General features: G+C 37.3%; 1 protein-coding gene and 1 long non-coding RNA gene across 6 annotated transcripts in view; one reads left to right on the forward strand and one right to left on the reverse strand.

Moving 5' to 3' along the window:
* The window catches only part of Elp4 (elongator acetyltransferase complex subunit 4), a 214,685-nt gene that overhangs the window by 21,420 nt on the left and 167,727 nt on the right, over positions 1-25,538 (reverse strand). The gene's annotated exons all lie outside the window — the stretch shown is intronic.
* LOC123462908 overlaps positions 1-25,538 on the forward strand; it is a 54,781-nt gene that overhangs the window by 5,790 nt on the left and 23,453 nt on the right. For both annotated transcript variants that reach the window (XR_006638554.1, XR_006638553.1), the window contains exon 2: positions 5,380-5,582. This is a non-coding gene — a long non-coding RNA (uncharacterized LOC123462908). The remainder of the gene's footprint in view (positions 1-5,379; positions 5,583-25,538) is intronic.

Here is a 25,538-nt window from a genome sequence, read left to right on the forward strand (position 1 = left end):
GTGTCTGACAGCAATGCCATTGTTTTGCTCACTTCACGAAAGGAAGGCTGGCAGTCTCCTCCGAGACTGATGCCAACTGAGCTCTGTGCCTCAGCCAGTGGGAGTCACTTGGAGCAGATGGTCATCATCCTTCTCCACAGCCCAAATCCCTGGTCTGGGTGGCAAAGTCCCAAGACCACACCTACATACATGCCAACTGTCCTTATTTACTAAGATATTTCTTCTTATTTGCTTAGCTTCATAAATTATTTGCCCTAATATCTTTCTAAATGACTTATACTCTCATTTCAGTTACTTGTGTGATATATCTTCCTATTTTCATTTCTCCCCTCCATCCCTATCCCAATTGACTAGAGTGTGCTAATACAAATTTCTCCTTGGTTTCATAAATATCAATCTTTACATGTTAAGATCTTACATAGGTACTGGTACACACACACACACACACACACACACACACACACACACACATCTATATAAACAGATTTTACATAGATACGGGTGTATATGTAACAGGTTGGTGTTCTATTCCATGATGAAGTCTGTGATTAATTACTTCCCATTCATATCCTAGTGAATTAAAACAGTAACACTGAATTTTGTATATATAATTTTATTTAAAAAGTAAAACCAAAAAGAATGAACAATTGTTTTATTGTTTCTACATATCATCTTTTTTTTTTTAAATACTTTTTTTTTTAAATTTTTTATTTATTTATTTGAGAGCGACAGACACAGGGAGAAAGACAGATAGAGGGAGAGAGAGAGAATGGGCGCGCCAGGGCTTCCAGCCTCTGCAAACGAACTCCAGACGCGTGTGCACCCCCTTGTGCATCTGGCTAACGTGGGACCTGGGGAACCAAGCCTCGAACCGGGGTCCTTAGGCTTCACAGGCAAGCGCTTAACTGCTAAGCCATCTCTCCAGCCCTCTACATATCATCTTAATGCCCTTTTGAGTTGACAGAATTTCCTAAAAAGTGGATGCCTCACCTAATATTAGAGTAGAGCATATAGCTTAATTCCTAAGAGAGTGAATGGCTCGTAACAATTATAATATGATGCCAAATAATTCCCTAATTTGGAATGTACAGTTAATGAGAACAACTTAAGCTAACTTGTTTGAAAACAGGAGTAAATTATTAATATGTGACATTTCTTGGACTGAAAAGGCACTGTATAAGATCATTCAAAAATACAACATCCTAGAAAAAGATCACTAGGGACTGTTATAAGAATTATAATGTAAAACGTGCACTGTGGTGCATGCCTTTAATCTCAACACTAGGGTGGCAGAGGTAGGAGGATCACTGTGAGTCTGAGGTCAGCCTGGGACTACAGAGGAGTTCTAGGACAGCCTGGGCTAGAGTGAGCCTACCTCAAAATAAAAAAAAAAAAACACCAAAAAATTATACTGTAAGTAAATTTATAAATTGATTTGCAGTTACTTTTACATTACAATCACCTGGGAGTTTAAAGGAAGCTGTTGAACTATAGGATTTTACAGTAAATTTTATTATCGAGAAATGCTATCTGAATCCAACTGTTATGAAATATTATAATTAAGTGAAATGCATTACGATTCTTATACATAGTACAAAGACACACCCTTTGAAATACAAACATTCCCCTTATGTTTCTACATTAAAAGTGCTATACATATTTTAGCATATACTTGTATTTCGGGGAAATGACTTTCCAATGCATGAAGAAAAGTGATAGCAGGAACACACAATCCAAGCTACTAAGCCAGAGCTGGGTAACTTTCTTTCAAGGCACAGAGGTGTCCTGAAAAGACTGTGAAACTCATGGGGGAAAAAAAGAAGGATGTTGTCCTTTGGGGACACACATGAAATATAGTAAGTGATGCTTTCAAAGTTGTGCCATTTAGAAAACACACACACACCAAAGACAGGAAATACTGGTTAGCTGAAATTTTAGCATCTATGTAGCCAGAGCAGGTTTCTAGTCCCACAGCACTGGGCAAATAGGTATGTAAGTTATTGGGAATTTATGCAATAAAGGCCACCCCAAGGACATCTATCATTCAGTATTCCAGGCAAGCTCATTACCATCATTAATGACTTGCTACAGGCAGTCAGGCTGATGAATATGAACTACACAGGTGGGTAATTAAAACAACTGGACTGTGTGTAGTGGTTGTGCCTGTAACCTTAGCACTCAGGAGGCTGAGGCAGAAGAATCACAAGTTTGAGGACAGCATATGAGAGTATAGCATATTACATGGAAAAAACAATGCTATTGGTGAGTCAAAAAATAACTCTTAATAAAAACAAGTGAGAGGCCACTTTGTTCTTTGCAGAGGGTTCAGAAAGCATATGTATTATAAGCAGTCATGGGAATGGTTTTTAGAGAATGTTTTTAGAGGCTTGATAATAGGCAAGTGAATTCTTATTTCAGATATCTTTTATGATAAGGCCCCCTTTCAAATGAAAGGATAGTTTAAATATTATAATGGATACATTTTTATCAGTCCTCATAAAGTAATGCTAATGTAATACAATTACTTCTGCTTACTTGGAATAGGGTCAGGTACTTTTAGGCAGAGGATTACTAAGCAATTGTATATCAAACCTACATGGCATCTCAGAACAATAGGAAACACTAAAAACAATAAATTCTCTAATTTTGCTTTTCTGATAGAAGAAAATGTAAAAGGGGAAGGATTTCTTGATGTGCAAATTAATTGCACCGATGAGATTAATGCATTATGTGATACACTAGGCAAAACTTATCAAGATCAAACTAAACAATTTTGTTAATTTTCATTGATGATAATGGTAGAAAGTAAGTTACAAATTTATATTCAGTAATAAGATGATGACTAGCTTTGTTACATTGTATGTTATTATTTCATATATTTAAATGTTATTTTTATTAAAAGCTCCAGAACACTTTAACTTATCATTAATAGAATAAAAATCTAAACTTATTCATTTAAAATGTTTTAGTTTGAGGTAAAATTTGCACAGTATCTTGTGACAAATACTACCTGACAAAACTTGTGCTGAGCTGGGCATGGTGGCACATGCCTTTAATCTCAGCACTTGGGAGGTAGAGGTAGGAGGATCTCTGTGAGTTCGAGGGCACCCTGAGACTACATAGTTAATTCCAGATCAGCCTGGACCAGAGTGAGACCCTACCTCAAGCAAAACAAAACAAAACAAAACAAAACAAAACAAAACAAAACAAAACAAAACAAAACAAAACAAAAAAAACTTGTGCTGGATTAAAACAAAACAAAAACAACAACAACCCAAAGCAGAGAACATTGTAGGTTGAAAACTTCTGTGGGAATAAGAGTCTAGTTTATTTGAAATTTATGGCATAATTACTGTATACAGTGCCTTGGACATAAAATCCCAAGTTCCTAAAAGTTTCTCTATGTGATTTCTAACCATTACCCTCTTCTCTATACGATTTATTTATTTATTTATTTATTTTGGTTTTTCGAGGTAGGGTCTCATTCTAGCCCAGGCTGACCTGGAATTCATTATGGAGTCTCAGGGTGGCCTCGAACTCACGGCGATCCTCCTACTTCTGCCTCCCGAGTACTGGGATTAAAGGCGTGCACCACCACGCCCGGCCCTTCTCTATACTATTATACAACAAAAACAGACCCCACAGTTGGAAAGACAAGCAATGAACGTGTGACCCACAAATTAAATTAGAGGGTAGAATGTTATGATAATCTTTGAGAAATTTACCTAGGGGTAGGAAACTCTACTATGGATGGAGTTGTTAATACTCTCTGAAATTAGAAGGTGAACACTGAGTTGAGTAAATGTAAGCGGAGTTGGAAGACTTTCAAAACTACATCATACAATAACATTAACTATATCTTGACTTGAAATTAAGTATAACATTACCAATGATATTAGGTATAAAATTAGTTCATTATAATGACTAGAAGGGAAAAGGCCCAACTCTAGATAGAAACTTAAAGTAACTGCTCAAATAGGTTTTGAATGACAAAACACGTTTTCTAGCATATATTTTATGATACAAAATTCTGTTTCTCTTTTAAAGGGGAGTATCCAGCACATATTTCTGTAGAAATATAATAAACCACAATCTTTAGTTTTCGGTGCCCTTTTCTCTCCCCAGTGAAGATGTTTTCTTTTCTTAGAAGCAAAGTTTGAACAATTACGCCTGGCATCTTGTGTAATGATCGCTATCAAGCCCATGACTCTTTTAATCACATTCAAGTGGCATTTGGAAGCACTTCACCTCTGACAAGTTTAGTGTGCACATGTGCAAATACATGAGTCTTTTCAACTTCAGAAAATGAGCATTGAAGAGGGATAGTGAATAAACCCAAGAGCTTATTAAGCTCCTTGTCATCTTGGTAAAGAGACGTGGGGAGCTGAAGAGCTTCCATGAGGACAAGTGCATATAAAGCTGTGTGGCACACTGTGTGGAAGGGAAACACTACACTTATTTGTCAGCTCCCAAATGATGGGCTGCTTCTCTGTATTCCTGCTACTAAAAATATCATGCTTGGTTGGGTAGTTGCGAAAAAAAAAAAAATCTGTAGTCCCAATCTGGAACGATTTTAGAGAGGCAGAAACGTAAAAGAACTTAACCATTTAACTAGCTTTATAGTTACTGTACTTTCCCTTAAAAGTTTGTTTTCCCTAAAGTTGACCCCAAACCAAGGGAATGATTTATTTAACCCTTTCTAAAGTTTTTCATGTTATGACTATAGCAAATAAATACAATGTATACTTTTAAGTAATTACAAACAGAAAATGCAATAATTCAAGTCTAAGGGAGACTGAATGACTCTATAGAGATCTTTAAGAAAAGATATATTTTTTTCTGCATTTCTAAAGCTAAATGCTTGTCTGTCTAAAGGAAACATGCACCATGAATACGGAGAGCTAAATATGGATTTGAAGCTGAACAGCTAAGGCTATCACAGGAATAAACATGAAAGTTTAGACTTTACCACAGAAGACATTTAAATGAATCTTATAAGAAAAAAATAAAACAAAACAGACAACATGCTTCCAGGAAAATATTCTAACAGGAAGGCAAAATAAGAAACCTTTTTTTTTTTTTTTTAAACACTTTTAGGACTCTGAGGAATTAATTACATAGAAAGCAGGAAACACAAAGTAAAATAATCCAGAATACAACACTTTTTTTTCCCCATGGGAGGAAAGCTCTGTGGAAGTGAGCTGAGCAACTTCCACAGCCATGGAAGTCAGGTGGTGTCTTTAGGCAAGATGATCGGGGATTCTCAGAAGCCGCTGCACACAGGTCACCTGAGGGAAGGGCTGTTGGGATTGGGGGGAAGGGATGGATGCTATTGAGTGATAAAGTTACTCTTTCTGTTGGTTCCTGTTTTCTGAGAAGATGCCAAGAAGTTCCTTCAAAGTCTAGAAGGAGCACTACTGCAGTTGTTGAGTCTGCGCTGCCCACACTGAGGCTGACCTCTATGCCTTCCTTCACTCCCTGCGGAGAGCCCAGCAAGAAAGCTGGAGGAATGACTACCCAGGAGATGGTCTGTTCCCAGAAGAACTTCAAGCCACACTGCAAGCCAGAAAGGCTCAGAGAAGGTGAAGGGAACACACCTTACATAGCCCTGACCACGGTCAAAATAAGAGTCTATTTACTTCTGTCTTCTAGCTACAGGAATCATATGTGGCTAAATTTATGTATTTGGTTTTTGAAGTATTTATCCCTCATCCTCTCACTCATAACTCCATTTCTTTCTTTTGACCCATGATCCATAGAAAGGCTAAATACACAGAAAAGCCTCTGAATTGCAAAGATAGAATAGAAATAGAAAATAGAAGTTAAACAATGTATGTTTAAAATCATTTGTTACAATTAGAATTCACTGACAGGGAAAGTAATTTGGAATAATAGTTGTGTGGACATGTATAAAAGATTTAGGTCCAAGTTTCTAGGGGAAATGTCTTTGAATAGAGCCAATGTGATTATATAGGGATATATATATATATATATATATATATATATATGGCAGCTGCGTTTTTATCTTATTTTTTTATTCTATATAATCTGTGTCAAGTTGTGTTAACTACTGGTTGAGAAGTCTTTTGAGTGTCTCTTTTCTTCCTAACTTTTAATGGAATTTGTGATGCTTATATAACCTCAGTTTTAATAGCACCCTTGAGTCTTTTCTCTGCTTCCACACAGAAGCCTGCATACCTTTTCCATAGCAATGTTGCTGAGACCTGATGGTGTCTCTCCATATTTTCTATGGCTTTTGAGGCATTCCACAAGTCAGCCCCACCTCTGTTGTTCCTCCAATGAGCATTTTCTTTAGCCAGATCATTTTTAGATTGTTTGATGAGCACTCATACCTTCTTGCTTTACTTGTGCTTTTATCTATAAGGAAAACTTACATCTTTCAATGGTCTTATACTAATTATTCTAATTTTACCACATTCAAAAGGTTGGCCAATGTTGCACTCATGACTTCTCGGGGACTGTTATCACTTGCATAACAACTGTGCCCCTCAACATACCATCATGGATGATGGAGGAGGGCATGAGAAACTTATCCCTCCATGAGGAGTTACTAGCTGTTAATGGTTGCTGGGGAAGTAGAAGACATGTTCTGCAGTGGCATAGCCACTGGTAAATTGCCTGTTCTCTGGTAAATAATCCCCACCCACGTTCACTTGCAGGCAACCTTAATTAAACTCAGTGGGTCACACAAATACACAAGAAAAAAAAAAGGACATCAAAGTAGAAGGAGCAATTTGGAAGACGGGGTTCAGTGGAAGGAGGATGGGAAAAGGGGATGAGAAGGTAATAAGAAATTATGATTAAAGTATAAAAATTATTAATAAACAATAAAATACAATACATAAGAAAGTTTGGCCAAGTCCTAGCACCTTCCTTCTTGTAGACTTATTTTTTGACCTTTTTTTTTGGTAAACTACAATCATAGATGACTCTGCACAATTTTATTCTTTGCTATGTATGGCTGCTTCATACTAACTTGTTTATCCTAGAAAGCACTCTAAGGACAGAAGTGAGCATGATGTGTGCTAAAGATGACCATAATATCCATAGTTCCATGTTCATTGAGTCAGTGTCATCCAGAAGACCTCAGCTTACTTTTCCATGGAGAAACTTACTGACACATATAAGAAGAGTAGATACTAACCCTGCTTTGAGGAAACCCAACTAAAGAATCTGTTCACTGCAGAAAAAGTAAACAATTGAAGGCTATTCTACAATTATCTTCAGCTACTTATCTCAAAGGAATTATAATCTTCAATTATAAGACATTCTGTTTTACATGTTAAAGAAAAGCTATTTTTGGATATACTCCAGATATAATTTTCAGTAATAGTTATATAATATATACCTGCTTCTTAAGAGGTTGTTTGGCAATAATATTAAACAGGCTTGATACTATTTTGTCTTTCACCTTTACTGCTGTGGTTCCTAGGTTGCTTGCAAAAATCATTAATCATTGTTGAAAAACTGGTTACTGCACACACACACACACATACATGCACATCACAAAGAGAAACAACTATATTTATAGCATGTGTCCTTATGACATATTAACTTGTCTCATTTTGAGACAAGATCATGCTCTTGCTGTGTTGGCCAGGATTTTCTTGAACCCTTGAGATCAAGTGGTTCTCTGTCTTCAGCTTCTCTTTTTTTCTTCAATTTTTATAATTTGTATTTTATTTATTTATCTGAGAAAGAGGAAGGGAAGGAGAGAGAGCAAGCAAGAGAGAATAGGCACACCAGGGCCTCTGGCCATTACAAACGGACTCCAGACACATGTGCCATCCTGTGCATCTGGCTTACATGGGGAACTGGGGAATTGAGCCTGGTTCCTTTGGCTTAGTAGGCAAATGCCTGAACCACCAAGCAATTTCTTCAGCCTTAAAAAAAATATTACTTATTTATTTGAGAGAAGGGGAAGAGGGAGAGAAAGAAGGAAGAAGAGAGAGAGAATAAATAGCCACACTAGGCCCCCTAGCCACTGCCAACAAACTCCAGACACATATGTCACCTTGTGTATCTGGCTTTACATGGTTATTGGGTAATCAAACCTGGGTCTTTTGCCTTTGTAGGTAAGTGCCAATCTCTCCAGCCTAGGCTTTAGGTTCTGGAGTGTTTATATTATATACAAGCTCACTCCCAAAGGGAAAGACAATCATCTTTCATACAGCAAAAACTGAGGTACATTGAGATGATGTGTACTATTCTTGAGAGGTGTGATAGTGCTTGTAAGCCATCTTGGTCAGATAAAGGTACCAGTTACTGCAAATATGGAGTGACCTTAGCTCACTCAATGGGAATTGATGAAGGCCATCATATGACTCCCATATCCACAGAAACTAAAGGGTGATCTACTTAGAATGAATAGCAGATATAGTTAAAAATGTGGAACTAAAAGACAACTATGTGTTTCCTCAGCTAATAAAAGTCCATAGTAATTACATAGAAAGAATGAAGGGTCCCAGCACTCAGGAAGGCAGAGGTAGGAGGATCACTTTAAGTTTGAGGCCACCTTAAGCCCACATAGTGAATTCCAGATCAGCTTGGGTTAGAGCACGGCCCTACCTTGAAAAACCAAAAATTAAAAACAAATAAAAAGAAGGAAGCGACTGTCTACAACCATCAACCTCAAGCTCTGTTTTCTGATTTCCCATTTCTTGGCACCACAGAAACTGCTAAAGAGGCATCTTAAGCTAAACCAACCCTCATATTCTACTGAGCTGTAGAATGAGGAACTTTTCGATGATAGCCATATTTGCGTATTTAAAAGTTACGGACAACTTGAATCTGTCATTATGGCACCGTATGATACCACTGCATCTATGTGCTTCTAGATAAAACACAGCAAATGGTTTTGCTGAAATAACTTATGGAGTTGAACAGTTAGTGTGTACTATTAAACAGTTGGCACATTTCACATCTTTGGCATGTGAAAGCCAATTGGGTTTAGACTTATGTTGTTTAAATGATGCCAATGTGTACTTCTCACCTTCTTAAATGTATCAAAATTCCTTAGGATGCCAAACAAAATCTATCCTCTGGGACAAAAATGTGCCAACAGTTTAATGGTACATGGTACATGGAGACATTGCTGGAAAAAACTTGTGAGAAAAAACACCATTTTCCTAGTCACAGAACGGAATTATGGCTCTGGAAATTATTTGGTAAACTGTATATCAGAGAAACAAATCAGATAATTCAATAAAAATTTTAGAGTAATTGCCACATGAGTTTTCAACTCTGTTAACCTTTGGATATAATACTGGCTTGCTTTCTTTCTTTTAAAAATACTTTACATTTTTATTTATGAGGGGGGGGGTGGAGAGTGAGAGGGCGGGATGGGTACACCAGGGCATTTAGTCACTGAAAACTAACTCCAGATGCTTGCACCAACATTGTCCAACTGGCCTTATGTAGGTACTGGGGAATTGAATCTGGGCCTTTTGTCATTGCAGACAAGCACCTTAACTTAACTTAACTTAAGCCATTTCTCCAGCCCCAAGACTGGTTTTCTTTTTCTTTCTTTTTTTTTTTTTTTCTTTTTCAAGGTAAGGTCTCATTCTAGCCCAGGCTGACCTGGAATTCACTATGGAGTCTCAGGGTGGCCTCGAACTCACGGCGATCCTCCTACCTCTGCCTCCCGAGTGCTGGGATTAAAGGCGTGCACCACCACGCCTGGCTTAAGACTGGTTTTCTTGAAGCATCTCTTGGCAACCATGTTTACTAGTTCATAGCTTCAGAACAAAGCCTGTCAATGAAATTGGAGTGGTGGTAGTAATAACTCAGTAAACAGGGCTTGTGAAGAGATGCATGTATATGTGAACTAAATGGAAAGGCTAACATCAATCCTGTAGACAGTAAGTTTGCTAGTAGACTGCCAGTATTTACTTGTTTTGGGTGGAAAGAGGGATGATAAGCAAAAGCAAGAAAGAGAATGTATGATTTTATTATGTAAATAAATAGCATTTAGCTTTCCTTATTCATATTTTTATTGGTTTTTAAAAATATAGACTTCAGGCTGCAGAGATGGCTTAGTGGCTAAGGTGCTTACCTGTAAAGCCTTAGGGACCCAGGTTTGATTCCCCAATACCCATGTAAGCCTGATGCACATTCGTCTAGAGTTTGTTTGCAGTGGCTACAGTCCGTGGCGTGCCCATCCTCTCTCTCTCTCTAACTGCCTTTCTCTCTGTCAAATAAATAAGTAAATAAATAAAAATAAAATAAGTAGCCTTTACAGTTTGAAAATACAATACAAGTCTAGTAAAAAGTTCTATAAAATTAATTGTTAATAAAATAAAAACACTAAACACAAAGGGTAATAGACTCTACTTACAATAGTTTTTCACTCTTAATAGTTTTGGATGCCAACAAGTTTGGAAGATGTAATGTGAACATATTATACTTGTCAAGAAAATAAATTATGATGAGCTTACCACAGGAATAGCATTGATACTCAAAATACCTCTAAGAACAAATCACAATGAAGTGTTACAAAATACAGACCTATTGTGAAGAAAAAGTATTTTCCTCTAGTATCGATAATAACAATTTTATAGTTTTCAAAATCAGCATTTTAAGGACGCTGTCAATAAAAAAAAAAATGTGCTGGAGAGATGGCTCAGCAGTAAAGATGACCTGGGTTTGGTTCCCCAGTCCCACATAAAACCAGATGCACAAGGTAGCATGTGTGTCTGGAGTTTGTTTGCAGTGGCAGGAGACATTGGCATGTCCAATCTCATGCTCTCTCTTTCCCTCTCTACTTGCAAATAAATAGAATTTAAAAAAGAAGAATAAACATCTAAGTATATTTAATAATGGTTGCATTTCAATGTTTCACAGTCATGTGAATTTTTAGAAATTATTAAGCTCAAAAAATTTAATAGACTATCAGTTACCTTATTTTAATACAAACCTTTCTGATCTCCTTAGTCTCTAACTGTTATGAAAACATCCACATATAAGTTCAAAATATCTAGGCTTTTCTGTTTTGGAAGACCATGGTAAAAAACACAAACTATGTGGTCTACTTGCTGAATGAGTTTTTAACTGTATTGCACTGTTAGGGGCAAGCACGATACTGAATGATCGCCAGAACTTTTCAATCTGCATGACTGAAAGCAGTGATTCCTACTTTCCTCTCTCTCAATTACTAGTATGCAGTCTACCTTTTGTCTGATGAATACGCCTGTTTCTTATATGAATGTGAGTGGAATTGTGTCATATCATCTTTCTGTGAGTAGCTTATTTCATTAAGCAAAATGTCAGTCCATGTTGATATGACTGCCTCCTTTTCAAAGGCTGATAATATTCCGGCAACTGTCCATGCCAATATTCTTCATGTATCTGTTGATAGACACTAAGGTGGTTATTGTAAATAACACTACAGTGAATGCAAATGCATGAGTGCACAGAGTGCAAGTCCTGAGATCCTGATTTAATTCTTTAGGGAAACTACTCCTTAAGGTGGGATTACTAGGTGGGATATGGAAGTTCTACCTTTTCCGTTTTAGGTAGCTCTATACTGTTCGCTATACTTGATGCACACCTTATAACCTTAAAATAAAGTACAAAGTTTTCAATGTTTCCATATTCTCTCCAATACTCCTTATTTTATGTTATTCTTATAATGACCATCCTAATATGAGTGAGGTGATATTTCACTACAGCTTTACATTTCTGATGACTAGCAATTTAGAGTATCTTTTCATAAGCCTATTGGCTATTTGTGCATCTTTTATTTTATTTTATTGACAAATGCCCATCTTGTCTCTCCCTTCTTGGTTTAGCCATTCTGTGACAGAATACAGGCTTGCACATGCTGGACAAGTACTGTACAACTAAACTAACCCCCCAGCCTTTGCTCATTTCTGAACTAGGTTGTCATACTGTTGCTGCTTAGCTTTAGAATTCTCTATATATTCTGGATATTAATCTTTTGTAAAAATATATATATATATATTTATACACACACACACACACATATATATATATATACATACATATATATATATATATATATATATATATATATATATATATATATATATATATATATATATATACACACACATACATGGCTGGCAAATATTTTCTCCCACTCCATAAGCTATTATTCTGCTAAGAATAATTCTGAGCAGAAGAATTTTAGTTTGATATAGTCATATTTGCCTATTTTTGCTTTGGTTGCACTAGGCTTTCAGCCTTTTTTAAACTTACTGACAATTTTATACATGTATATAATGTATTTTGCTAATAACTCCTTTTCATTACTTTCTTTTGTTCACTTCCTTATCTTCCGTCTACTGAACTCCTTCTTCCCTCTTCTACTTTGATGTCCTCTTTTTCTTAGATATGTGATTCAATAATATCTTTTATAAAATAAATTATTTATTAGAGAGGGAGAGAGAGAGAGAGAGAGAGAGAGAGAGAGAGAGAGAGAATGGGTGCGCCAGGGCTTCCAGCCACTGCAAATGAACTCCAGATGTGTGTGCCCCTTGTACATCTGGCTAATGTGTGTCCTGGGGAATTGAACTTGGGTCCTTTGGTTTTTCAGGCAAGTGCCTTAACCACTAAGCCATCTCTCCAGCCCCCCTTATTATTATTTTTTTTAGTGTGTAGGTATGTGGTGTATATACATGTATGTGTCCTTATGTAGCCTCCTGTGCTTGCCTGTGGTGGCTGAGGCTGAAATGGGACATTGGGTGTCCCATTCCATCTTTCTTCCATCTGTTATTTTATTATTTTATTTTATTTTATTTTATTTTATTTTATTTTATTTTTCTTTTTCAAGGTAGGGTCTCACTCTAGCCCAGGCTGACCTGGAATTCACTATGGAGTCTCAGGGTGGCCTCGAACTCACGGAGATCCTCCTACCTCTGCCTCCCGAGTGCTGGGATTAAAGGCGTGCGCCACCACGCCCAGCTTCCATCTGTTCTTAATTGAGCCATAGTCAGTTACTGATCCCAGAGTTTGCCCATTTTCCACAAACTTCAGCAATTCTGTCTCTGCTCCCCAGTGGGTCCAGGATTACAGACATGCATGACCACACCCAGCTGTTTATGTGGGTCCTGGGGGTCAAACTCAAGCGGTCTCTTAGGACTCCTCAGGCCTTTTGTTCACATAGTGTTGCAGCTCCCTTCTGGCTGCTGGGACAAAGCACCTGGCCAAAAGTAGCTGATAGGAAGAAAGTTTTTATTTTGGCTTATGGTCTTGATTGATCAGAAGCTACACAATGGCAGAGGAAAGGATGGCATGAGCAGAGGCATCACCTCTGCCACAGCAGGTGGAAACAGCAGCAAGAGAGTGAGCAGAGGAACTGGCTGTAATATCCCTAAGTCCACTCTCAGAAAAAAACCTCCTCCAGCAAGGCATTGCTCCCACACTGCCAGCAGCTGAGGACCAAACATTCAAAACACATGAGTTTAGGTAGCCATCTGATCAAAACCACCACACATGGTGAGTGCTCTTAACAATCAAGCCATTTCTTCAGCATGTTTTTTTTTTTTTTTTTAAATGAAGGATCTCATTATGTACCTCAGGCTATCCTTGAATTTGTGACCAACCTGCCTGTATCTCAAATGCATGCTACCATTCCTGGCTCTGCTTCCTGTGATTTTGGGTGTCAAATACAAGAAGTCACTGACAAGACAAATGCCATAAAGCTTTCCCCATTTTCTCCTAAAACTTGCAGATTCAAGTCTCATGGCTAAGTTTCTAATCCATTCTGAGTTAATGTGTATGGTGCATTATTATCTATGTTGTGCATTCCTGATCCCTTTGTAAGGGATGATGTGACTGTATATGTGATTTCATTTCTTAGGTCTCTGTTCTATTTCATTCATGTATATGTGTCTTCATGTTGAGTGCATGTTATTCCCATTAATGAAGCTTTGCAATATACATATTTTTAAATCAGCAACAGTGAGGTCTCCAGCTTTCCTCCTTTTCCTTTTCCCCCAATTTTTTAGATTATTTGGGGTCCTTTATAATTCCATATTAATTTTAGAATTATTAGTTCCAATTTTGTAAAAAGTGCCATGAGGAGTTTAATATTAAATTTCTTTAGGTTATTAAGTAGTGCAATTTAATAATGACAAATCTTCAAATATGTGAACACAGATTTCTCTTTACTTGTATCTGTTTTGCTTTCTTTCAACAGTTTTTAGTGTATCTCTTCTGTCTTCATAGACAATTTTATCATAAATATTGCATTCATTTTGATATTAATGGAATTGCTATCCTGAAACACTGAGAATTTATTAGTTCTGTTTGTGAATGGATAATGTACATAAAGAATCTTTAGTTATCTACATAGAGGTAAGTTTACTTCTTTTTTGACTAGGGTATTTTTATGCATTAATTTTTCTTGTCTAATTCCTTTAGATCTGATTTCCAGTCTGATGTTGAATGTAAGTGGTAATAGTGGTTACTCTTGCCCTGTTTCTGAACTTAGAGGGAAAACTTTCAATTCTTCACCATCAAATATGTTAGCTGTGGGCCTTTCTTGTACAGTCATTATTATGTGGATATCATTTCTTTTCATTCCTGGGTTATGACTTTTATCATGAAAGTAGGCTACCTTAGCTAGGTGGAAGGTTCAGGCCAATAATCTCAGCACTCAGCAAGCAGAGGCAGGGTAATTACTGGGTATGTGAGGCCAGCTTGGACTACATAGTGAGTTCCAGGCCAGCCAGGGCTACATAGCAAGACCCCAACTCAAACAATCAAACACCAACCAAGTAACCAATAATTCTCCTCAAAAAAGCCCCCAAACAAAGTGAAGCCAAAAAGTATGTTGATTTTTATCAATCTGAGTTTTTGTAGCTACTAAGGTGATCACATAGGTTTATTCTTGGATATGTTAAAATGACGCATCACATTGAGTTCTGTATACTGAAATATCCTTGCATAACAGGGAAAAATTCACTTGGTCACAGTGTGTCACCCTTTTGTTGTGTTGTTGAATTCAGTTTGCTATTTTGTGATAAGGATTTTTTTTTTTTTTTAATATCCATATCAGCAGAGGCTGTAGGCTGTCACGTTTTTTCTTGTGCTGTCTTCTTCTGGCATTGCTATCAGAGCGATGCTGGATGACTTTGGACATGTTCCCTCCTCTCCAAATTTTTGGAAGAGTTTGAAAAGAATTGGCATTAATTCTTTTAAAAATGTTTGGTAGAATTCCCATAGAAGCCATCTGGCCCTGAGATTCTCTATGTGGAAGGTTGATTACTGCATGAATCTCCTTACTAGTTCTAGATCTGTTAAGGTTTGGAAATTCTTCATTATATAGTCTTGCTAGATGACTCACTTTCAAGGTATCAAATGTTTGTTTTATACTTGTTCTTAGTGTTACCTTCCACCCCTTTTTTTCTTCTGCAACATTCATTGTAATGCCTGCCTTTCATTTCTGAGTCCTTTCTTGTTCCCTAGCCTCGCTAAAGGTTTGCCATTTTTTTTAGGTTCAAAATACCTTGTTTTTTCTATTCTCTTTCTTTTATTGCTTCTATAATTGTTATTTCCTTCTTCATACTAATTTTCAGCTTAGTTCCATTTCTTTCTCCTTCCCTAAGGGAGAGATTTAGTTTGTTATCCTGAGAGCTATCTTCTCTCCCCCTCCTTGATTTTTGAGGCAGAGTCTCACTCTAAGGTAGGCTGACCTGGAACTAAACTCTGTAGCTTGTACTTGAGTTCACAGTGATCCTCCTACCCCAGCCTCTGAAGTATGGGCATTAAAGGCATGGGGAACCATGCCTGGCCATTTCTTTTAAAATATGTGTTTACTGAGTTTGCTATGTCCTTATTTCCTTAATTATTTATTTATTTGAATGTGTGCATGGGTATGCCAAAGCCTCTTGCCACCGTAAATGAACGCCAAAAGCTTGCACCACTTTTTGTCTAGCTTGTGTGGATAGCTCGGGAATTGAACCTGGACCAGCAGGCTTTGCAAGCAAGTGCCTTTAATCTCTGTGCCATCTCTTCAGCCCCTGACCTTTTTTTTTTTTTAAAAAAAATTTTACGTATACATTTATTATTAGAGAGAGGATGGTGCACCAGGGCCTCTAGCTGCTGCAAACAAACTCCATGCATGCACCACCTTGTGCATCTGGCTTTATGTAGGTACTGGGAAATTGAACCTGGACCTTAGGCTTTCAAGGCGAGCACCTTAAAGCTAAGCCATCTCTCCACCACCCTGCACATAAACTTGATATGCTGTAGTTTTGTTTTAGCTTGTCAAGAAATTTTTCTAATTTCCTTTTTGATTTTTTTTTTGATTCATTGCTTGTTCAAAAAAATGATGATTTCATATAATCATGAATTTCCTACTTTTTTCTGCTATTGACTTACAATTTTATTCCACTGATATTACAAAAAGTACCTGGTATGATTTTAGACTTAAATTTGTAAGGATATATTTTGTGACTGAGCAGGTGATCTACCCAAAAGAATGCATGTTTGAGAAGAGTCTGCTGTCGCTGTTGGGTGACCTATGTTTGTAAGGTCCATGTGGCTTGTAGTGTGCTTAAGTCCTCTTTCCTTATTCCTGCCTAGATTGTCTATTAATTGTTGAAATCTCCCACTACTATTGCATTACTGTCTAATTCTCTTAGTTCTGTCATATATTTGAGTGCCCTGGTGTTTGGTAGAAACATATTTATACCTTCCTAGTGAAATAACCCTTTTGCCATATATAATACCCTTTGTGACAGTTTAAGATGTAAACAGTCTATTTTGTCCTTTCATTTTTGGGTTACCATTTACATGGAACATGTTTTGCCATCCCTTCCCTTTTAGCTCATGTATTCCTTCACTTTTAGTAAATCTTTCATGACTTCCTGCATATACTTGGATTATATTTTCTAAAGATCACTTAGCCAATCTATAACTTTTGATTAGGCAGTTTAATCTACTTATTTTAACGTGATATTGATAAAGAGAAAATTACTATTGTCATTTTGCTCTTCTTTATTTATTACAGCACTGGGGATGTTCTACTACTTTACTGATTTTTCGAAAAGTGAAATGCTTTTCTTTCTCACTTAATTTATTGTATAATATCATAGCAGTTATCTTCTCATTGCCAGTACAAAACACCCAACCAGAAGCAGCTTGTGAGAGAAAAGGGCTTATTTTCAGCTTATAGTTTTGAGGATGTTTCATCATGGTTGTGAAAAGCATGGCAGGAGCAGACAGTTGGGCATCCCATCTCCATAGCAGCATGGAGGAAGCAGAAAAAGTGAGCCAGTGTGGCAAGTGGGGCTGAGTTTTAATATCTCAAAGTAGTCACAAGCTTCCTCTAGCAAGGCTCTGCCTCACAAAGGCTCCATTAGCTGGGGATCAAGTATGAGATCTAATCATAAACACATGAGGCTATGGGGGTACTTTAAATTTGAACTACAACACTTAATTTCTTTTTAGTTTTGGTATGGTCACCATGGGGTATATATAAAATATTTTTCAATCTCTCTCTCTCTCTCTCTCTCTCTCTCTCTCTCTCTCTCTCACACACACACACACACAACACACGTATATATTTTGGTTTTTCCTTGGTAGGGTTTTACTCTGGTCCAGGCTGACCTGGAATTAACTATGTAGTTTCAGGGTGGCCTTGAACTCATGGCAGTCCCCCTACCTCTGCCTCCTGAGTGCTGGGATTAAAGGTGTACACCACCATGCCTGGCTTAAAGCACAAATTTTAAAAAGTGACATTATCTTAAGTTCAGTTGCATACAAAACTATAATTTTACTCTTTTCCCTCACTTCATTATTGATGTCATACTTTTTATATTGTATATCCATAAACATATTTTATATTCATAGTTATTTATTATGCTTGTAATTTATATTTCTATTCATATTTACACCATTAACACCGTTTATATTTCTGTATCTGTATATTAACCTTTAATGGGAAAATTTTTATTTTCATAAGTTTCTGTTGCTATTTAGTGTCATTTCAGCTTGATGGACTTCTTTTAGTCTTCACAGAAGACAGGTGTGTGATGGTGAGCTCTCTTGGTGTGGTCCAATGCTGAGCGTGTCTTTATATCTTCTTCAGTCTGGCCAGAGACACTATCCCTGCTGCCAGTCTTTTTTCTCAGCACTTGGCATATTTTGCTCCACTCCCTTCTGGCTTTAAATATTTTGCTGAACAATCTGCTGATAGTCTTATGAGGCTGACCTGCACAGGATTTTCTTTTCTATTTTTGCCTTCAAAATTCAGTTTCTTTTGTGTTTGTCAAGTTGACTACAATGTATCTCAGTGTGGATTTCTTTTGATTAATCTCATTTGAATCCATTGGTTCCTTGATTGGAATGGCCATTTCTTTCTTCTGATTGTGGATGTTTTGGCATTATTTAAATATTTTTTACCCCCTTTCCCTCCTTTCTCCTTCATCAACTACCATAAAACACATATTGTTCCACTTAATGGTGCCCCATAAGCCTCTTAGGCTTTATTCACTCCCCCCATCTGCTCCTTTGATGGGGAAATTTCAAACGGCAGCTCTTCCAGTTCACTGACTCACTCTTTGGCTCCATCAAATCCACTGTTGGACCCACTACTCAATATTTCATTTCATTTCTTACAGTCTTCAGCTCCAAAGTCAGCTTAGTTCATTTTCATATTTTCTATTTCTTTGTTAGAATTCTCATCCTGTTTTTCTAGTTTTCCTAAGCCAGTTGAGTATCTTTTTTCTAAATTTTTTTATTTTTATTTTTATTTACTTATTTGAGAGTGACAGACCCAGAGAGAAAGGCAGATATATATATGGAGAGAGAATGGGCATGCCAGGGCCCCCAGCTGCTGCAAATGAACTACAGATGCATGCACCCCCTTGTGCATTTGGCTAACGTGAGTCCTGGGGAATCGAGCCTTGAACCAGGATTCTAGGATTCACAGGCAAGTGCTTAACTGCTAAGCTATTTCTCCAGCCCCTCTTGAATATCTTTTTTGATCAGGGCACCTTGTTTCTTCATGTTGCTTTTAACTTTGTGCTGGTATTCACACACTTAAAAAGAGCCACATCTTTCGATCTTTTCAGATTAGCTCTGTATACTAGGAAGCCTTCAATCAGATAAGGCTGGACTGTGGGTACTGTCTCTACACTTGTGGGCTTAGATTTCCACTTTGAGGAATTTGCTGCTTTATTTATTTATTTTCTTTAGGAACTGTTCATTTTTTGCTCTCTCTTCCATAGCTCATTTCTTTTGACACAGCTTTTTTATATCCTCAGTGGATCCTGGGCATCTAGAGTATTTTGAGTCCCAACAATTCCCCAAACCAGGGTAGAAAGAAACCAGCCATGGGAAAGCCCTCTGAAAAGCTGGACTGTTAGATATTCTATTCTCTTTTCCCCAAAGTCAAGGTCGTTAAGCAATATTGACCTATGCCAGCTACCTCATAGGTCTTTTTTTTTTTTTTTGTTCTCAGTGGCCCCCAGGCATCTGAGTATGCCAAGTTTTGCCAGTCCTTTTAAGGACTAGCATAGAAACCAGTCCTTTGGGTAGCTCCTACCCAAAGTCAGAAAAGTAGCTATATGATCCACTCTTTAGTTTTTCCTTCCCTCAAGGCCAGGATCAAGTTTCCTTTTGAATTATGATATCACCTACAAATTTCATGTTGAAAAAAACCTCAAATACAATATTAAGAGACGAGGCTTTTTGAGACATGATTGAATCCTGATGGTTTACTCTCATGAAGGGGGATCAGTGCCCTAATAAAAGGGTCAAAGAATTGCTTCCTTCCCTTCTAATGTGTGAGGCATCTAGATGGCTCCATTTATAAGGAATAGAGCTCCACCAATCACTGAGCATACTGGTACCTTGATCAAGTACTTCCCAACCTCTATGATGGTAAGTAATACATGTCTATTGTCTATAAATTACCTGCTGTGTAGCATTTTGTTGTACCAAACCAAATGGGCTAAGATACCTGAAGGCATGGTAGTATGACAGGGAAAGGAGTTATGACAATAGAGTGCCCTAAATTTTCCCAGGAGCATAGATGTACTTGTTTGTGTTTTTTCTTGGGATCTTGTTAACTGCTTCCTGAATTTCCCTATGCACTATTGTTGGGTTTATGTTTCTGTGTGAAGAATGAAGGTCTGAATCCTATTTTATCTTGTCAGTATCACAGACTTCTCATTGGTCTTGAAAAAACTTGGCTTTTGTGTGCGAGTGTATAGTACGTGAATCATGTAGGTGCAGAATAATATCTAATGTGTGTGGAGACCAAAGGAGAATGTAAGGTGTCTTCTACCACTTCTTCTTGAGTCATATGGAATCTCTCACTGAACCTGAAGCTACTATCTAGTGGTCAAAGTGGCTGACTAGCAAGCCCCAGTGAACTCTTGTCTCTGGACCCTCTCCCCCAGAACTGGAGTTACAGATATGTATGGCCATGCTCAGCTATTTTTTTAAAATTTTTTTGGTTTATTTTTATTTATTTATTTGAGAGTGACAGACAGAGAAAGAGGGAGAGAGAAAGAGAAAGAGAGAGAGAGAGAGAGAGAGAGAGAGAGAGAGAGAGAGAGAAAATGGGCACGCCAGGGCTTCCAGCCACTGCAGACAAATTACAGATGCGTGCGCCCCCTTGTGCATCTGGCTAACATGGGTCCTGGGGAATTGAGCCTCGAACGGGGGTCCTTAGGTTTCACAGGCAAGCACTTTACCACTAAGCCATCTCTCCACCCCTATTTCTTTCTTTTTTTTTTTTAATGTGGGTGCTAGATATCAAACTCAGGTCATCATGCTTGCTTGGCAAGTTCTCTTACCCATTGAGTCATCTCTCCAGCTCCCAAATGGCTTTTTCAATAATATAATCTCACTGAGTAATGACCAATAAACCAAAGGCAGGTGTCAGCCAAACTAATGCTGCTGTAGTCAATGTTGTTGACTCATAGGCAGAAAAGATAGAAGAAACAAACATTTTAAGGAAGACCTTCATTCAAACTTCCTTATATACTCACTTATAACCAATATGGAAATTTTGAGTAAGCTCACTGGTTGGTTGATAGAAATGGCTGAGTGTATGATGTTTAGAAAGAGGATCAACTTATTAAATAGTTAAGGCAATTATTCATGTTAAAATCCTCAAACCTTACCCACTGGTTACAATTAATGAACAGAAATACAAATAACGAACAGAAAATCATAACAAAAATATTTATTTAGAACTGATCTGAAGTCCAAATGTAGTGTGAATTAATGTGAATTATTATTTTCAATAGATTCTGTATCACGAGTGAGACTGTGTATTTCACCCTAAAAGTGATGATCTATTATCTCATTTTATTTTTGCAACATCTCTGTTGCTTGAGGAAATGGACCCACATATATATATATATATTTTAATTTTTTTTTTTTTTATTTTTTTTTTTATTTTTTTTAAATTTTTTATTTATTTATTTGAGAGTGACAGACACAGAGAGAAAGACAGATAGAGGGAGAGAAAGAATGGGCGCGCCAGGGCTTCCAGCCTCTGCAAACGAACTCCAGACGCGTGCGCCCCCTTGTGCATCTGGCTAACGTGGGACCTGGAGAACCGAGCCTCGAACCGGGGTCCTTAGGCTTCACAGGCAAGCGCTTAACCGCTAAGCCATCTCTCCAGCCCGATATATTTTAATTTTTATTAACATTTTCCATGATTATAAAATATATCCCATGGTAATTCCCTCCCTCCCCACCCCACACTTTCCCGTTTGAAATTCCATTCTCCATCATATTACCTCCCCATTACAATCATTGTAATTACATATATACAATATCAACCTATTAAGTATCCTCCTCCGTTGCTTTCTCCACCCTTTATGTCTCCTTTTCAACTTACTGGCCTCTGCTACTAAGTCCACATATATTTTTATTGCTAACTTAGTACATAGATACTAATGTGGGAGCAATCTGTTCAGAGATCTTGGAGCATTTATTAATATGATGCAGTGTGGCTATTACAACTGACAGTAGACACCCTACCTTGTAAAATATCTGAAATATACTGTACTTAACACTTTATTAGCCTTTATATATGAACAAGAAATTTATAGTATAAGCTGGAATTCATTTGCTTCACTGGTTAAATTTTTTCTTTCGGATTTTGCTGGGGAAGGAACACTAAGAATTGGGATTTTCTCCTCTAATTGATAAGACTATTTTGTATTTTAGTAGAAACAAATTATTGTATAACTTCTTTCTATCTGCTAGGAAACAGTTCAAATAGAAAACCCAATTTACCTTCCTAAGATTCATGGTATGATTTACCATGAGGTAAGTAGATCACATTGTACCTTCCAATCTAACTTTAATTTTGGTTTCCAAACAATCTGTATCTCTTTCAAGGTTAAAAGCACTGAAAGTACACATGAACACTAAGGAAAATCTTAAAAATTTCCTGAAATGCATTAGCCATCCTATTTATATAACAAATATCTTGTTTGTCTCTGATGGTCTACATCATTAATCTAGGTGAGTACACGTGGGAGGGAAGGGAGCTGGGTTTGCTGTGCCGTCCATTGCCCAGCAACCAGTGGTTATGACTGCTTCACATCAGGCTTAGCAGCAAAGCCTCAGAGCTTTTGCAGCAGATGCTACTTTTTAGAGCAATCCTGGCACAGGCAGGAAAGACTAAAGACTTATTTACTGCTGGGGGATAGGTCAAGTTAAGGGGATCTAACTTTCAACAATTTTTTTTCCCCCTAAAGTGCCAATGTTTGTTCCAGTAGGTGATGGATTTAAAACAGTACTTGTATGTTCAAGATAATTTCTAAAATAAAAATATAATGCTCATTGCCAAGCATATGATATTGTTCTTTAAAAATTTTTTTGAACTTAGTAATACATTAATAAAAAGTACAATAAAAGACTGCAATATGAGTATATATAAAACAAGAACAAAGTATCCTCAATGTCTAACTTCTTAGTTCCACTCTCAGAGGTAACCAGTCATATATTTTTTTTTTAATTTTAATTTATTTTTATTTGTTTATTTGAGAGCAACAGAGAGGGAGAGGGAGAGGGAGAGGGAGAGGGAGAGGGAGAGGGAGAGGGAGAATGGGCACGCCAGGGCCTCCAGCCACTGCAAATGAACTCCAGACACATGTGCCACCTTGTACATCTGGCTTATGTGTGTCTTGGGGAATTGAGCCTTGAACCGGGGTCCTTAGGCTTCACAGGCAAGCACTTAACCACTAAGCCATCTCTCAAGCCCACCAGTCTTAATTTTTATTAACAATTTAAAAAATTTTTTATTTATTCATTTAAGGTGAAGCGGGGAAGAGGGGGGGGGGAGGGGAGAGGGAGAAAGGGCGTGCCAGGCCTCCACCTGCTGCAAACGAAGTTCAGATGCATGTGCCACCTTGTACATCTGGCTTATGTGGGTCCTGGGGAATTGAACCTAGGTCCTTTGGCTTTGCAGAAAAATGCCTAAACTGCTAAGCCATCTCTGAGCCCCTCCCTCAGTCTTTTTGGAGACAGAATCTTGTTAGGCAGCACAAGCTGGCTTTGAACTCATAATCCTCCTGCTTCAGTCCCCCAAGTGCTAGGCTTACAGATGTATGCCACAACACCTAGCTTAACAATTTTCCTTTTAATAATTTATATCTCACTCATTTTTATTAAAAACACCACTAAAGTGTACCATAAAGTAACTGTGAATCTGATTATAGCAAAATACCACTATTGAAACAGTTTATAAATTTAAGATCAAGATAATGCAATATGAGAAAATGATAAAACCAATAACTTTCTGTCAACTTAATATCTGAATAGTATTAAGGATCTAAGGAAATGGGCTTTATTTTAGTTTATGAGGCAGGGTCTGACTACGCAGCTCAGGCTGGTCTCAAATTTGAGATCCTTTTACCTAAGCTTACCCAGTGCTGGGACTATATGTGTGCCCCACATCTGACTGGCAAACAACTATTGAAACCTATATTCATCATCATTCTGTTGTTGGAAGTGAAGCCATTTTCTTTTATAAGCTTTGCTTATAAGTTAGAAAATATCATAGTGATATTTCATGCTTCATTTAGTTACAGGTACTATTCTTTTTTAGATAGTGAGCCTCTCTAATTGGAAAAATATACTATAGGTGTATGAAAAAGATGCTGCTTACCACCTCAGCTGATGATCTGCTATTCAACAGATGCACATTTAGGGTTCCTGTTCTGTTTCTGCTACAAAAAAGTTGAAGAATATGCTTATTCTGTCATCAACTTGCTCTATGACAATGGAAACTCACTGTCTTTCAGAGTCATTTCCTTTATTATTCAATTGGGCATAATTTCTGCCCTTACATGCAGAGCCAACTAGTCTTTGTTATTCTTTAGCAGATACAGTGAAATGCATGAAGACTAGATAGATATATTCATATACACTGACACTAATAAGTATGTAGAAGGAGGAACCTCTGTCCAAGAATTACACTGAACACAATAGCTTCTGCAGCGAAGTCTCTTAAGAAGTTGGGAATCATTTCTAAACAAAGAAAAAGTCCTTGTGGTATTTAGTAAGAGTGGTTATTTTATCTTTGACTCTTTATTAGAAAGATGAAACCTGAGTCTCTCAAATATTCAACCTTCTACAAAGCATCCAGCCCAAGACAATGATTCAGTATCTTCAATTCTCAAATTTCTTTGTGCATAAGATGTGATTAACATCTTATTTCAAAATATAATGAATTTTTAGTTAGTAGTTGGTATGTGTTAATATACTGGATGGGGCATAGCCTTCCTCTAATAATTCTCTAAGTAACACTATTTAGTTTAAGCCCATTTTAAAGTTAAAAACATTAAATAACTATTTTAAAGTTTTAAAACAAGTCTTTTTTATTGTTTCTTTTGAAAAATATCTTAATTTTATTTGTAAGGGCAGAGAGAGAGAGGGAGGGAAGAAGGGAGAAAGAGAGAGAAAGAGAAAGAGAGAGAGAGGCTATGCATATGCCTGAGAAGAGGTGCTCTAGGGCCTCTGACCACTGAAAATGAAGTCCAGACACATGCATCATCTGTATATCTGGCTTTATGTGAGTACTTGAGAATCAAACCCAGGTTATCAGGCTTTATAAGCAAGCACCTTAACTGCTGAGCCATCTCTCCAGCTCCAAGTCTTTTTTTTATTCTTAGCTGTAGTTTCTTAAGGCCACAAAATTAATCCTATTACAAAATTATAAAACAAATTTGATTTTAATGAATTATAAATTTATAAAGTTGTAGAATAATTTCAATTTTCAATATTATACAATTATGAGATGAGTTACTTTTGGTGTTTTGTTGTAAAAAATGTATTTAAATTTGATGGCGCATGCCTTTAATCCCAGCACTAGGGAGGCAGAGGTAGGAGGATTGCCATGAGTTCAAGGCCATCCTGAGACTCCATAGTGAATGCCAGGTCAGCCTGAGCTAGAGTAAAACCCTACCTTGAACCCCCCCCGCCAAAAAAAACTGAATATGAGACAAGCCCAAGTTTCAAAAGGGACAACTTGGGGCTGGAGAGATGGCTTGGTGGTTAAGGTGCTTGCCTGCAAA

This window comes from Jaculus jaculus, chromosome 8 (genome assembly GCF_020740685.1).
Source record: "Jaculus jaculus isolate mJacJac1 chromosome 8, mJacJac1.mat.Y.cur, whole genome shotgun sequence".
Lineage (NCBI taxonomy): Eukaryota > Metazoa > Chordata > Mammalia > Rodentia > Dipodidae > Jaculus > Jaculus jaculus.